Source organism: Bubalus kerabau, chromosome 1, assembly GCF_029407905.1.
Source record: "Bubalus kerabau isolate K-KA32 ecotype Philippines breed swamp buffalo chromosome 1, PCC_UOA_SB_1v2, whole genome shotgun sequence".
In the NCBI taxonomy this organism is placed as follows: Eukaryota; Metazoa; Chordata; class Mammalia; order Artiodactyla; family Bovidae; genus Bubalus; species Bubalus kerabau.
In genome coordinates this window covers 99,377,126-99,393,609 of record NC_073624.1, presented here as the reverse complement: position 1 = coordinate 99,393,609, position 16,484 = coordinate 99,377,126, and the positions used below count along the sequence as shown (strand labels likewise).

The 16,484-nt window shown below is 39.9% G+C and overlaps 1 long non-coding RNA gene across 2 annotated transcripts in view; it reads right to left on the bottom strand.

Moving 5' to 3' along the window:
* Positions 1 to 13,419, bottom strand: part of LOC129655359 (uncharacterized) — a 54,661-nt gene extending 41,242 nt beyond the window's left edge. The window contains exons 1-2 of one of the 2 annotated variants that reach the window (XR_008715930.1): positions 13,226 to 13,419; positions 1,868 to 2,038 (exon numbers count right to left, since the gene is read on the bottom strand). This is a non-coding gene — a long non-coding RNA (uncharacterized LOC129655359). Of the gene's footprint in view, positions 1 to 1,867; positions 2,039 to 4,941; positions 5,147 to 13,225 lie in introns of those variants that run through there. The other variant, XR_008715933.1, reaches the window with a different exon arrangement.
* Between the last annotated feature and the right edge of the window lie 3,065 nt (positions 13,420 to 16,484).

Sequence of the window (16,484 nt, the reverse complement as noted above, 5' to 3'; positions counted from 1 at the left end):
TGTCCCAAATCCACCCACTTCTCTCTGTCTGCCTAGAACCAACCTATCCCCATCCATTACCATATCTCAGGTGGACCCTTCTGGACCTAACTGGCCCTCTTGCTCTTTACTTCTCAACAATACAATCTTCTCACAGTTGCAGTAAGAGTGAGCTTTTTTAATTTTTTTACATTTCACCATAAAAAAATTGCAAGCATATACAAAAGTTGAAACACTAGTAACTATATTAACAATAGTGATAATAGTAACAAAAGAAGGTGAAAGCTGCTCAGTTGTGTCCGACTTCGCAACCCCACGGACTATACAGTCCATGGAATTCTCCAGGCCAGAATACTTTAGCGGGTAGCCTATCCCTTCTCCAGGGGATCTTTCCAACCCAGGGATCTAACCCAGGTCTCCTGCATTGTAGGCGGATTCTTTACCAGTTGAGCCACAAGGGAAGCCCAACACAAGAAACAAAAGTGAATCAAATCATGAGCCCACCTTCAACAAGCATTCAATCATGGCCAATTCTGTTTCATTTCTAATTTTCAGATAAATTCCAGATGCCTCATCATTCGTTCTATAAGCAATATGACTTTGCATCAGTTTTCATCTCTTAAAGATAAGAACTTTCAAAGAAAATCATATATATGTGTTAATACAGAATATTTGTTTTTCTCTTTCTGACTTACTTCACTCTATATAAGAGGCTCTGGGATCATCCACGTCATTACAGCTGACTAAGATTTGTTCCTTTTATGGCTGAGTAATATTCTATCATATATTGGAACATCTTACCAAAGAAAAGATTAGCAAAAATTGCAACCAATTTTTTAAACACCCTAACTGCATAACTTTATGGGGTGTTCTTTTTAAAAGGTGAAGCACATCATGTCATTTCTGCGCTGAGAACTTTCCATTGCCTTCCCATCATGCTTTGAATAAAGCCAACTCCCTTATTAAGGATTAGAAGGCCCAGCCTCACATGGCCCCATCTGCATCCCTGATCCTATTCCTGACCCGTCTCTCCCACTGCACGCCAGCCACACTGGCTGCTCCATGCCCTCACCTCCCTGAGATACCTAGTTGATCTCTGTGCCTGGAAGGCTCGTCCCTGCCATCTTCCAGTGCTCAGCTCCTTCTTGTCATTCAGGTTATAGATTACATGAGAGCACCTCTTATCACCTCTCTTAAGTAGCCTCCCAGGAGTTGCCACACTGCTCTATTCTAATCCTCTCCATAGCCCTTTGCCCATGACATTTCCGGTGTGTGTGTGCCCTGGACAGGTTTACACTTATTGTCAAGCATGACTATTAATAGTTTTTTTTTTTTTTGCTCTCGAGTGTGGCCAAAAAATCTATGGTCATCCTATTTATAAGACTCTTATTTTTGTTTGACTTTGGGTTACTTATTGTCAATCTTCTTCTATGAGAATATACACTGACAAGAGAGCTCTCGTATGACTAGTTCTCCACTGTATCCACAGTACTTGGCAGATGGGGGTATGTGGAAGGAAGGAATGGAGGAAGGAAAGGAAGAAGAGAGAGAGGGAGGGAAACGGAAGGGGGGAGATCTTAGGCTCTGACTTTTCAGTCCTTTTGTACTCACCTATATTAGGCTTCCATAATTTTCAATAAATATTTCTATTTTGTTTAACATAGACCAAATGGGTTTCTGTGATTTTTAATTAAGCAATTTCTGATAGCTGCTAATTGCTTTTAAGTAATTTTTCATTTTCCTATTCATATCACACCTTTTCTTCCAGTGAACTGCATTCTTTAATTAAACAAAACAAAGCAAACAAACAAAAGTCCTATCAGCACAGCCACTGTTATGTACTGAATATTTGTATCCTTCCTCTAAATTCATATGCTGAAATGCTTACCCCCAGTGTGATGGCATCAGGATGGCTTTTAGGAGGTACTTAGGTCATAAGGACAGAATCTTCATGAGTGGAATTAGTGTCCATACAAAATAAATCCCAGCCAACAAGAAATAGTGTATAGCACAGGGAACTCTCCTCAGTATTTTGTAATAACCTATACGAGAAAAGAATCTGGAAAGAAAAATAGATACATACAAATGTATAACTGAATCACTTTGCTATGTATCTGAAACTAACAAAACACTGTAAATCAACTATACTCCAATAAAAAATAAATACAATCAAAAAATAAAATGGATCCCACAGAGCAGTCTTGTTCCTCCTGTGATATGAGGATAGTGAAAAGACAGTAATCTATAAATCAGGAAGTGGACTCTCCCCAGATACCGAATCTGCCCATGACTTGGTCTTGGACTTTCTGCCTCTAGAACTGTGAGAAACAAATTTCTGCTGTTATAAGCCAACTAGTCTTTGGTATTCTATTATGACACCCTGGACAGACTAAGACAGCTGTCCTCCTAAAACAAACAAACAAACAAACAAAAAATCCACCAAAAGTATTTTCCTTAACCATAACCCATTGAGAAGTCTGGAACTGCAAACAAGCAGTTCAAATTAAAAGGCAATCATTTCTACTCCCCCACTACAATAAATATTAGTGACATTGGCAATAAAACTTCAGATGCTGATTATGCATGGGCCCATTTTTTACAAAAAGCTTTTAGTGGACAGTATAACTACACTGTCAAAAGAGCAATAAATCCTTAACATTAAGACCCAATTTTTTTTCATGTAAGCATATAAAGCATGCTTATTGCCCTGGTCTGTGTGAGAGTTTGGGTGAACAGTGGTGAGTAAAATAGACAAAATCCCTTCCATCATGGAGCTTACAGTCCTGGGGTGCCCTCTGAAATAACACTGTCTGAATGCCAGCCTGTATCATTTTTCTTTCAAGGAGGCAGCATTCAGACAGAAGACCTGGGTTCAAATCCTGGCTTTACAATTAGTAGCTCTGTGATCTCAGGCTAGTTCCTTGATTTCCCTGTGCCTCAGTTTCCTCTTTTGTAACACCGTCTGTTTAGGGGATTCAATGAGTAAAGCAATGAATAAAGTAAATACCAGTGTAAAGCAGTTAGATCAGTGCCTGACAAAAGAAAGCTATAGATAAGAGTTTGCCATTTATATTATTAATACAGCAAAGAACAGGACTGATTGAGGAGGCCTGTATTTGGAACACTTTATCAATACATTATACATCCACAGATGCCTGAACCCAGTTTCCTGGTAGCCAGGCCCTTTTTTTTCTCTAGACGAGAATTATGAGATTTCTTATCTGGAAAAGCTGAATGGCTCCAGAGAAAAGACCTCCAAAGAATGGCATTTGGAAGCTTCCCAGCAGTGAGCCAACTCCCTGCCAATCACCTAATCCTGCTGTCACTGGATAGGAAGCCCCACCCAGATGAGAAGCATCCCCACTCTGCTTTCTGCAGCTCATGCTTAATTATGAACAAAATGCTGCAGGTGACCAGACCTTTATAGTTGGGAGACACCAGGAAAAACAAACAGATAATAGCATCTCAGAATAAACAAAGAAAACATAGAAAGCCAAAGAGAACTTGTATCTTCTGAAAGGTTAAAAAAGATATTTCATTTATAAAAAAAAAAAAAAGCACCAAAATGCTATTTTTAAAAAAGAACAGAGAATAATAAAGAATTCTGGGAAACTTAAAAATAGGAAAATGTGCTACTTTTAAAAATTTCCATTCTTCTAAAATGGAAAATCTGATAAAATGGTTGGAAAATAAAGTATATTCCAGGCAAGAGTACTGGAGTGGGGTGCCATTGCCTTCTCCAATATATCTATATATACACATAAATACACTTAATTATCAGTCAGTCCCCTCCCCCTTCCCCAACAGCAGGATTATAGAGTCTACTTGTCTTCCCTAACCCATTTTTCTTACATGTCCCCTGCCCTGGGCTACACTGGAGGGCTCTCAGCCACTAGAAATGTCTGTAATCTTAAATCCCATGCACACAAGGCTGGCAAATGTCTAAGGAGTGAGGGAAAGAATGAGTGGTTGACAGCGGCAGTGAAGCTCCGATACCACACCTTTGCCAGGCTTCTTGGCTCAGTTCACGCTGCCTCTTCCTGAGCATTCTCTCCCCTGCTTTTCACCAAAAAAAAAGAGACCTGGCAAAGTTTTGTGAGTATGTGAACACTGGACTTGAAATCACACAGGCCTCCAGGCTCTGCTATGAAGTTTGCAGAGAGGCAAGGGTCATGTCTGCCTCTATTAGAGCATCTAATAGAACATCTATTGGCTTGCACTCCTGTGTCACCATCAGTCAAAATGGTGACATCAGCTTTTTTGAATGGCCTTTGTCAATGTTGGTTGAGAACATGCTGTATGTGAAATGATAGCTATTAGTATTAAATCAATAATGATAATTAAATAAAACACACACACAAATGTGGAACAGAAGATAAAGCTGCATAATATGAGAGGAAAATAGAATGTATAAAAGATCAATCCAAGTCAAATATTGATAGGAAATTCCAGAAAGAGAAAACAAAGGGCATTAAACTATCAAATAAAGAACTCAGGAAATGTCTTCAGAGTTTAAAGAACATTAACCTTCAGGTTGAGAGACTTTAGCACAAAAGAAAAAAGTTATACCAAAAAGCAGCAACATGAAATTCTAGAACGTCAGACATAAAGAGAATAAATGTAATCCATACCTCACAACATACACCAAAAATGATGCCAGGTAGATTAGAGACTTATATGTATAAGTCAAAAGTGAAATCTTTTAGACAAGAATACAACATAAAATCTTCATGTCCTTATAACAGAGAAGTATTTTTAAAATAAGACACGATTTAGGGCACCACAGACCATCGAATAGAGTTCTCTGTGCTATACAGTAAATGGGAATGAAATCCAAAAAAAGAGAGGATATATGTATATGTATAGCTGATTCACTTTGCCATACAGTAGAAAGTAATACTGTAAAGCAATTATACTCCAATAAAAATTAATTTAAAAAAAGACAACAAGTTCATAACTTACAAAAAGTGACACTTTGACTGCTAAATTCAAAACCTCTCAGAGGAGACTGTAGCAAAGATTGGCGCCTTGTTCACTCATCCTTTTGCCCTTTCCTCGTCTACACACAGCCAGAATGCTTTTCTCAGCCTCACCTGCAACAAGATGCGGCCGCATGACTCCATACCGGCCAGTGAAATGCATTCATTTGAAACAAGATCTCCTTCATCATTTTAAAGCTCTCTGGCTAACTGTGCTTTCAGTATTTCTGAGTTGTCAAGACATGTTTGTATAGCACTATCTTTGGGCTCAGCATGGAGGTAAGGCACAGCAGAGCAGTTAAGGACACCGTTCTGGAGCCGCTGAGCCCTGCCAGCTCCTAGCTGTGTGGCCTTAGGCAAGTTACTTCACTTCTCTGTGCCTCATCTCCCTCATTTGTCAAACGTGGGACATAATAAGGACAGGGCTACCACAAGCAGACATTGTAAAATTTCAGTAATACATAGTAAGTGTTCAAGTATCTTGACTCCTGTTACATTTTTGAAGGATTTAATCCACAATATGATTGTTAAAATGAGAGGGAAATAATCAGTGAAATAAGACTTTTTCATTGTTTAGTAAAGCAACCGACACATAGCAAGTACTCAGTAAACATTTTCGAATTAATAAGTGAATGAATGTGAGAGTAAATAATAATGAAAATTTTACTTAGGCAGGATGGGCATGAAGCCCTCGGCATTATTCAGCAATTGTTTTCAGTGTTTCTTAGCTCCAGTTTACATTTACAGTCACTTGAGGGCTTTCTAAAAGTACCAGAGATAGAACTGCAACTCCCTCTCTTGTTCCTCAATGTCCAAATCTATAAAACGGAAATAATACTACCTCCTGCCATAGGATTGCTGAGATGATTAAACGAGTTAATAAACATGAAGAGAAGAGAAGACTATCCGGCATTTGTGCTCAGTTGCTTCAGTTATGTCAGACTCTTTGCAACCCCATGGATTTTCCTGGCAAGAACTCTGGAGTGGGTTGCCATACCCTTCTCCAGGGGATCTTCACGACCCAGGGATCAAATACCCATCTCCTGTGTCTCCTGAATTGCAGGCAGATTCTTTACCATGAAGCCACCAAGAAGCCCATCTGGCATATAGAAAGCACAATAAATTATTAGTTTTTTAATATTATTATCTTCAAAATCTTAATGCTTGAGCTTCCAATTAGGAAAGGATGATTTTGGAAAGCAGAAGGATAACCAGGCACTTTTCATAAGCCGTCTGTTTGAATTCTCTTTTCAAAACAATAAATAGGTAACGCTGTGTCCAATTTGTAGATGGAGACAGAGGCTGCAAGCCTTATGGCTATTCTGTGCTTGTCAGGCACATTCTCATTCTATAGGACAATACAAGTACTTTCCCTTTCAGAGAGGACCTCCCTGTTTACTGAAACCATTAATCCCATGGACACAATTCCATTATAATGTGCTAAAGATCATTGAAGCTGCTCACCCTGCTAAATGGCACTGTAATCAAGCTGTCAAGGAGGCTTGGAAACCCAAAGACTGCTATTAAATCATCCCTCTGGCCCCTTGTTGCCAGGGAAAGTAATCTCAATTCCTTTAACCTTTCCTCATAGGTGTTATTTTCCTAGCGCTTAGTCATTGTCCCTTTCCTCTGCAGTCCTAACCTCAGAGGGACATAAGAGAGACTGCCTTGGATGGGCCTGTTACCTTACATGCTCCACCTCTCTCCCTGGCTCTTTTTGGCAACCCTGGTTAATATCATCAGAGATTTGTCTAATTTTCTTATCTTTTTTAAAGCTTTCTTGCCATCGTTGATCCCATTTAATTTTGTCTATTTTATCGATGGCCATCCCTTTTAAAAAATTATTGTAGTGTAATTTACATATAGTAAACTTCACTCCTTTTAGGGTATAATCCTATGAGTCTTAACAAATGCATACAATGATATAATGATGACCATGAAGATACAGAACATCTCAACCATCTCAAAAAGTTCCCTTACAGTTCTTTGTTTTCCCCTTCAGTCCCTGGCAACTACTATCTCTTTTCTGTCTTTGTAGTTTTGCCTTTTCTTGAATGTCATAAAAATGGAATCAGCTGGTATGCTTTTGAGCATTTTGAGTCTGGACTGTTTCACTTAGCATAATGCATTTGAGATCCATCCATATCCTTGCATGTATCACAAGTTACTTCCTTTTTTTCACTCAGTGGGGTTCCATTATTTGGGTGGACTATAGTTTGTTTATCCATTCACCAGTAGAAGGATAGGATTGTTTCTAGATTTTGGTGCTTATGAATAATGCTGCTGTAAACATTGTATACAGGCTTTTGTATGAACATAAGTTTTCGGTTCATTTAGGGTAGCACCTAAAAGTGGGATTACTGAGTCATATGGTGTATTTAAATTTTATAAGATATTGCCAAACTATTTTCTAAAATGGCTATATCCTTTTGCAATTCTCACCAAGAATGGACAAGGGTTCAAATTACTATGCATCCTCATCAGTACTTGCTATTGTCAAGTTTTATTTTATTTTATTATTTTAGCCACTCTTTTATATGTGTAGCTTCCCATTGTGGTTTTAATTTGCATTTCTCTAACAATGCTGGATCATGGAAAAAGGAAGAGAGTTTCAGAAAAACACTATTTCTGCTTTATTGACTATGCCAAAGCCTTTGAGTGTGTGGATCACAATAAACTGTGGAAAATTCTGAAAGAGATGGGAATATCAGACCACCTGACCTGCCTCTTGAGAAACCTGTATGCAGGTCAGGAAGCAACAGTTAGAACTGGACATGGAAGAACCGACTGGTTCCAAATAGGAAAAGGAGTATGTCAAGGCTGTGTATTGTCACCCTGCTTATTTAACTTACATGCAGAGTACATCATGAGAAACGCTGGGCTGGAAGAAGCACAAGCTGGTCTCAGATATGCAAATGACACCACCCTAATGGCAGAAAGTGAAGAGAAACTAAAGAGCCTCTTGATGAAAGTGAAAGAGGAGAGTGAAAACGTTGGCTTAAAGCTCAACATTCAGAAAACTAAGATCATGGCATCTGGTGCCATCACTTCATGGCAAATAGATGAGGAAACAGTGGAAACAGTCTCAGACTTTATTTTTCTGGGCTCCAAAATCACTGCAGATGGTGATTGCAGCCATGAAATTAAAAGGTGCTTACTCCTTGGAAGGAAAGTTATGACCAACCTAGATAGCATATTCAAAAGCAGAGACATTACTTTGCCCACAAAGGTCCGTCTAGTCAAGGCTATGGTTTTTCCAGTGGTCATTTATGGATGTGAGAGTTGGACTGTGAAGAAAGCTGAGCATCGAAGAATTGATGTTTTTGAACTGTGGTGTTGGAGAAGACTCTTGAGAGTCCCTTGGACTTCGAGGAAATCCAACCAGTCCATTCTGAAGAAGATCAGCCCTGGGATTTTTTTGGAAGGAATGATGCTAAAGCTGAAACTCCAATACTTTGGCCACCTCATGCGAAGAGTTGACTCATTGGAAAAGACTCTGATGCTGGCAGGGATTGGGGGCAGGAGGAGAAAGGGATGACAGAGGATGAGATGGCTGGATGGCATCACTTGACTCGATGGACGTGAGTCTGAGTGAACTCCAGGAGTTGGTGATGGACAGGGAGGCCTGGCGTGCTGCGGTTCATGTGGTCCAAAGAGTTGGACACGACTGAGCGGCTGAACTGAGCTGAACTGAACAATGGTGAGCATCCTCTCATGTGTTTATTAGGTATTTATATTTTTTTAAAGTTTCTTTTCAGGTTATTTGTCCATTTTTATATTGAGTTTTTTCCTTAGTTCTGAGTTTTGAAAATTCTTATATAAGTCCTAAATCAGATGTTGATTTCCTGCTTATTTTTTTTATCCTCCCAAGGGGCAATATCAGATATTTCAGAAATGAGCATAGCGATGGTCCTTAGCCCACAGCCAGTTGTCACGAGGGAAGCAGATATTTATAGAAGAAGACAGGAAAGGCCTTGATTATATAGTAATGTTCTCCTCATCTTATTGTATACAATTTAGAACAATATGGAGGGTCTAAGGTCAAAGAGAAGAAATACAAAACAACACAAGTTTTCCAAAAGTGGGTCAAAGCCAGTAAAACAAGAATTAGTTTGGTAGTAGTTTCACTTTGAGACTGGACCAGGAGTTGCCATTTTCATTCTTCCCTTTCTCTTAAGAGTAAGAATTCCCCCTAACTTCCTGCATCTCCAGCTCCAAAGGACCCATCTAACTGGCTGAGCACTTGAGCCAGAATCAGAGAAGGTGAAGAGATTGGTCCTGAGAGAAGGGAACCATAGAAGAAGGAGAGGAAGAGGAGTGCCCTGGTGCCTCAGGGGGATTCAGTGTGTACTAAGCAGTGGCTTTCCGTACTGAAACATCATCTAGACTCCTGCAGCATGTTTAACCAATAGAAGTCTTTCTAGGAGGGAAGGCTGAGAGGTGGTAATCTACTTGGGACTGCTGAAAATCAGGAACGGTGTGAAGCTATGTTTGCAAATACCAATTCTCCATATGAAAGAAGAGAGCAAAGATGAAGCTCTCTACTAAAGGACTATAAGATCCCACATCCTAGCCAGGACAGAGTTAGAAAGAGTGAGTCCACCTCCCTATCTGTGTTTCCACTACTCATCTTTCTCTAAGGAAAGATAGATAGATAATAAATAGGCAAATAATCATTGGCTTTTAACTCTAACCAAATAATCATGGAATCTGGTCCCATCACTTCATGACAAATAGATGGGGAAACAATGGAAACAGTGACAGACTTTATTTGGGGGGGCTCCAAAATCACTGCAGATGGTGACTGCAGCCATGAAATTAAAAGACACTTGCTCCTTGGAAGAAAAGCTGTGACAAACCTAGACAGGTTAAAAAGCAGAGCCATTACTTTGCCAACAGAAGTCTATCTAGCCAAAGCTATGGTTTTTCCAGTCAGTCAGTTCAGTTGCTCAGTCATGTCTGACTCTTTGTGACCCCATGAATCGCAGCATGCCAGGCCTCCCTGTCCATCACCAGTAGTCATGTACAAATGTGAGAGTTGGACCATAAAGAAAGCTGAGCACCAAAAAATTGATGCTTTTGAACTGTGGTGTTAGAGAAGACTCTTGAGAGTCTCTTGGATTGCAAGGAGATCCAACCAGTACATCCTAAAGAAAATCAGTCCTGAATACTCATTGGAAGAACTGATGATGAAGCTGAAGCTCCAATACTTTGGCCAACTGACGCAAAGAACTGATTCATTGGAAAAGACCCTGATGCTGGGAAAGATTGAAGGCAGGAGGAAAAGGGGATGACAGAGGATGAAATAGTTGGATGGCATCACTGACTCGATGGACGTGAGTTTGAGAAAGCTCCAGGAGTTGGTGATGGATAAGGAAGCCTGGCGTGCTGCGGTCCTTGGGGTCACAAAGAGTCAGACACGACTGAGCGACTGAACTGAACTGAACTGAATAATCCTAGAATTTCTGATTCTGGTATTACTTACTTGACTCTGAGAATATGTTATGATTCTGAAGCACTCATAGCATCTAAGAAATGAAAAGACTTCAAATTGCCTGACTTTTCTATGGTAAACTTCACTAGTCAATCTATTTACATTTTCTTTCTCTTATGTCACAGTAGACAGTTAACTGGAGGAATCAACCTGCCTGACTTCAGACTATACTACAAAGCTACAGTTATCAAGACAGTATAGTACTGGCAAAAGGACAGAAATATAGATCAAGGGAACAAAGTAGAAAGCCCAGAGATGAATCCACACGTCTATGGACAGCTTATCTTTAACAAAGGAGGCAAAAATATACAATGGAGAAAAGACAATCTCTTTAACAAGTGGTGCTGGGAAAACTGGGCAACCACCTGTAAAAGAAGGAAACTAGAGCACTTTCTAACACCATACACAAAATAAACTCAAAATAGATTACAGATCTAAATGTAAGACCAAAAACTATAAAACTCTTAGAGGAAAACATAGGCAGAACACTCTCTGACATAAATCACAGCAAGATCCTCTATGACCCACCTCCCAGAGTTATGGAAATAAAAGCACAAATAAACAATTGGGACCTAATTATACTTAAAAACTTTTGCACAACAAAGGAAGCTATAAGTAAGGTGAAAAGACAGCGTTCAGAATGGAAGAAAATAGTAGCAAATGAAACAACTGACAAAGAATTAATCCCCCCCCCAAATATACAAGCAGCTCATGCAGTTCAACACCAGAAAAATAAATGACCCAGTCATAAAATGGGCCAAAGAACTAAATAGACATTTCTCCAAAGAAGACATACAGATGGCTAACAAACACATGAAAAGATGCTCAACATCATTATCAGAGAAATGCAAATCAAAACCACAAGGTACCATCTCACACTAGTCAGAATAGCTGCCATCAAAAAGTCTACAAACAATAAACGCTGGAGAGGGTGTGGAGAAAAGGGAACCTCTTACACTGTTGGTGGGAATGCAAACTAGTATAGCTTAGTTTGGATATTCCTTAAAAAACTGGAAATAGAACTGCCATATGATCCAGCAATCCCACTGCTGGGCATATACACTGAGGAAACCAGAACTGAAAGAGTCATGTGTACCTGCCCCAGTATTCACTGCAGCACTGTTTACAATAGCTAGGACATGGAAGCAACCTAGATGTCCATTGGCAGACGAATGGATAAGAAAGTGGTGGTACGTATACACAATCGAATATCACTCAGCTATTAAAAGAATGCATTTGAGTCAGTTCTAATGAGGTGGATGAAACTGGAGCCTATTACACAGAGTGAAGTAAGTCATAAAGAAAAACACCAATACAGTATATTAATGCATATAAATGGAATTCAGAAAGACGGCAATGATAACCCTATATGCAAGATAGCAAGAGATACAGATGTAAAGAACAGACTTTTGGACTCCGTGGGAGAAGGTGAGGGTGGGGTGATTTGAGAGAATAGCATTGAAACAAGTATATTACCATATGTGAAATAGATGACTGGTCCAAGTTTGATCCATGAAACAGGGCACTCAAAGCCAGTGCACTGGGACAACCCAGAGGGATAGGATGGAGAGGGAGGTGGGAGGTGGTTTGGGACGTGGGGATACATGTACACCTGTGGCTGACTCATGTCAATGTATGGCAAAAACCACCACAATATTGTAAAGTAATTAGCCTCCAACTAAAATAAATTAATCAAAATTTTAAAAAATAGACAGTTAAGCCTGAAGTACAGAAGTATGAATTCCTGTGGCACAAATGATACCAAACATGTTCCAATAAATCATGAAATGCCTGACCTCTACAGCTCTTCTGTTGACCCCTACATTTTGATTGAGAATTTTCTTAATTGTCTGCATTTCCATAGGTCTGTTCCACATCATGGTACCCTGTGTAAGATGAGTGGTTCTGAAAATACATCATCATGGATCATTGGTTATAATGAGAAGTAGATTAACCCAGGGGCATGCCATGAAATGACCTGCCAAAAGTACAGTTGACAAAGTCTTCATCAGTCAGTACTGATATAAATACCATCCTCCTCAGAGGATCATTTGCAATGTGTCTCTCAGAGCTAAATCAGTACTCTAATTGCAACATCAGTTATGGGCTCAGCTCAATGATGAGAGGGGCAAAGATATGAGGATGTTCTCAGCTGAAGCTATTTATACATGACACGTGGTCCTTAATTATCTGGTAGGGAGGGGATGAGAAGAGGCAGAAAGTTGACATGACTAAAAACTGAATCCCCTCCCCGCTTTTTGTACCATTCCAGCAAGAGTGAAAATTCTAGGCACTTCCTTTCTGAGAGAAAAAGGTAAGAAACTTCAAAAATCTTATGAGAATACAGTCTACCCAGTTGTCAACTGGCATTTCACAGCTAATAACCTTGTTTACTGTGTGAGTTCAAAACTTTAACAGACTGTGGGAAAGAAAATTCACGTTATTAACATATGGCCCAAATTAAATAAGCAGTCTTGGTAGAATCACCTTTTTTCCTTAAAAGTAGAATAAAGTTGTAGATAAGAAAACTGATTTGGTTATTTCAGAATTTTGGTCAATAAAAAAATCCAAACTTCAATACAAAAACTTTATAGAACATAATTACAAACATTAATCACATATTCATTAACTGATATATTAAATACCAAAGATTCAAAATATAGTACAGGAAGGATATCAAATATATGTTATATTTGAGGAGAAATAGTTATAATAGTGATTTTACATATTTAGTGCTTCTTATGTATCAGACACTGTGTGCTAAGAATCCTACCTGTTCAGTTCAGTTCTGTTAAGTCGCTCAGTCATGTTTGGCTCTTTGCGACCCCATGGACTGTAGCACACCAGGCTTCCCTGTCCATTACCTACTCCCAGAGCTGGCTCAAACTCATGTCCATTGAGTCGGTGATGCCCCAATCATCTCATTCCCTGTAGTCCCCTTATCCTCCTGCCTTCAATCTCTACCAGCATCAGTGTCTTTTCAAATGAGTCAGTTCTTCGTATCAGGTGGCCAAAGGATTGGAGTTTCAGCTTCAGCATCAGTCCATCTATGAATATTCAGGACTCATTTCCTTTAGGACTGACTGGTTGGATCTCCTTGCAGTCCAAGGGACTCTCAATAGTCTTCTCCAACACCACAGTTCAAAAGCATCAATTCTTCAGCACTCAGCTTTCTTTATGGTCCAACTCTCACAACTATACATGACTACTGGAAAAACCATAGCTTTGACTAGATGGACCTTTATTGGTAAAGTAATGTCTCTGCTTTTTAATGGCTTCCCTGGTAGCTCAGCTGGTAAAGAATCCACCTGCAATGCAGGAGACCTTGATCCAATTCCTGGGTTGGGAAGTTGCCCAGGAGAACGGATAGGCTACCCATTCCTGTATTCTTGGGCTTCCCTGGTGGCTCAACTGGTAAAGAATCAGCTTGCAGTGCAGGAGACCTAGGTTCAGTCCCTGGTTTGGAAAGATCCCCTGAAGAAGGGAAAGCCTACCAACTCCAGTATTCTGGCCTGAAGAATTCCATGAATTGTATAGTCCCTGGTGTCACAAACAGTCGGACATGACTGAGTGACTTTCACTTCACTGCTTTTTAACCTGTCTAGGTTTGTCATAGCTTTTCTTCCAAGGAGCAAATGTCTTTTAATTTCATGGCTGCAGTCATCATCTGCAGTGATTTTGGAGTCAAGAAAATAAAGTCTGTCACTGTTTCCATTGTTTCCTCATCTATTTGCCATGAAGTGATGGGACTCGATGCCATGATCTTCATTTTTTGAATGCTGAGTTTTAAGCCAGCTTTTTCACTCTCCTCTTTCACTTTCATCAAGAAAGTCTTTAGTTCCTCTTCGTTTTCTGCCATAAGGGTGGTGTCATCTGTATATCTGAGGTTATTGATATTTCTCCCTGCAGTCCTGATTCCAGCTTGTGTTTCATCCAGTCTGGCATTTTGCATGATGTACTCTGTATATAAGTTAAATAAGCAAGATGACAGTATATAGCCTTGACATACTCCTTTCCCAATTTGGAACCAGTCTGTTGTTGTATGTCTGGTTCTAACTGTTGCTTCTTGACCTGCATACAGATTTCTCAGGAGGCAGTTAAGGTGGTCTTAGTTAGTTCAGTCGCTCAGTCGTGTCTGACTCTTTGTGACCCCATGAATCGTAGCACGCCAGGCCTCCCTGTCCATCACCAACTCCTGGAGTTCACTCAAACTCACGTCCATTGAGCCGGTGATGCCATCCAGCCTTCTCATCCTCTGTCGTCCCCTTTTCCTCCTGCCCCCAATCCCTGCCAGCATCAGAGTCTTTTCCAATGAGTCAACTCTTCACATGAGGTGGCCAAAGTATTGGAGTTTTAGCTTTAGCATCAGTCCTTCCAAAGAAATCCCAGGGCTGATCTCCTTTAGAACAGACTGGTTGGATCTCCTTGCAATCCAAAGGAATCTCAAGAGTCTTCTCCAACACCACAGTTCAAAAGCATCAATTTTTCGACGCTCAGCTTTCTTCACAGTCCAACTCTCACATCCATACATGACTACTGGAAAAACCATAGCCTTGACTAGACGGACCTTTGTTGGCAAAGTAGTATCTCTGCTTTTCAATATGATATCTAGGTTGTTCATAATTTTCCTTCCAAGGAGTAAGCATCTTTTAATTTCATGGCTGCAATCACCATCTGCAGTGATTTTGGAGCCCCCCAAAATAAAGTCTGACACTGTTTCCACTGTTTCCCCATCTATTTTCCATGAAGTGATGGGACCAGATGCCATGATCTTCATTTTCTGAATGTTGAGTTTTTTTTTTAAGCCAACTTTTTCACTCTCCTCTTTCACTTTCATCAAGAGGCTTTTTAGTTCCTCTTCACTTTCTGCCATAAGGGTGGTGTCATCTGCATATCTGAGGTTATTGATATTTCCCCCGGCAATCTTAATTCCAGATTGTGCTTCTTCCAGCCCAGTGTTTCTCATGATGTATTCCGCATATAAGTTAAATAAGCAGGGTGACAATACACAGCCTTGACATACTCCTTTTCCTATTTGGAACCAGTCTGTTGTTCCATATCCAGTTCTAACTGTTGCTTCCTGAACCTGCATATAGGTTTCTGAAGAGGCAGGTCAGGTGGTCTGGTATTTCCATCTCTTTCAGAATTTTCCACAGTTTATTGTGATCCACACAGTCAAAGGCTTTGGCACAGTCAACAATGCAGAAACAGATGTTTTTCTGGAACTCTCCTGCTTTTTCCATGATCCAGCAGATGTTGGCAATTTGATCTCTGGTTCCTCTGCCTTTTCTAAAACCAGCTTGAACATCTGGAAGTTCACGGTTCACATATTGCTGAAGCCTGACTTGGAGGATTTTGAGCATTACTTTACTGGTGTGTGAGATGAGTGCAATTGTGCAGTAGTTTGAGCATTCTTTGGCATTGCCTTTCTTGGGATTGGAATGAAAACGGACATTTTCCAGTCCTGTGGCCACTGCTGAGTTTTCCAAATTTGCTGGCATATTGAGTGCAGCACTTTCACAGCATCATCTTTCAGGATTTGAAATAGTTCCACTGGAATTCCATCACCTCCACTAGCTTTGTTTGTAGTGATGCTTTCTAAGGCCCACTTGACTTCACATTCCAGGATGTCTGGCTTTAGGTGAGTGATCACACCATCGTGATTATCTTGGTCATGAAGATCTTTTTTGTACAGTTTTTCTGTGTATTCTTGCCACCTCTTCTTAATATCTTCCAGAAGGTGGTCTTACCCTGCCTGTAATAGCTCAATTAATTCTTTCAACAGCTCCATAAGAGAAATATTATCCACATGTCACTGATAAGGAAAATATGGCTCAGAAGATTAGTTAGTGCAAGTCAAATACCATTTAAGTAGAACTGTGAAAATTCAAATTCTATCAGACTTCAAAGCCTTTACTCTAAAACACTACTCTTTATTCTACATATTTGTATCAACCTCATAGCTTATCGTACTACTATATCCTGCTTCTCTATAGTCTCAATTGACCTCTTTATGATCTTTCAAGGTAACT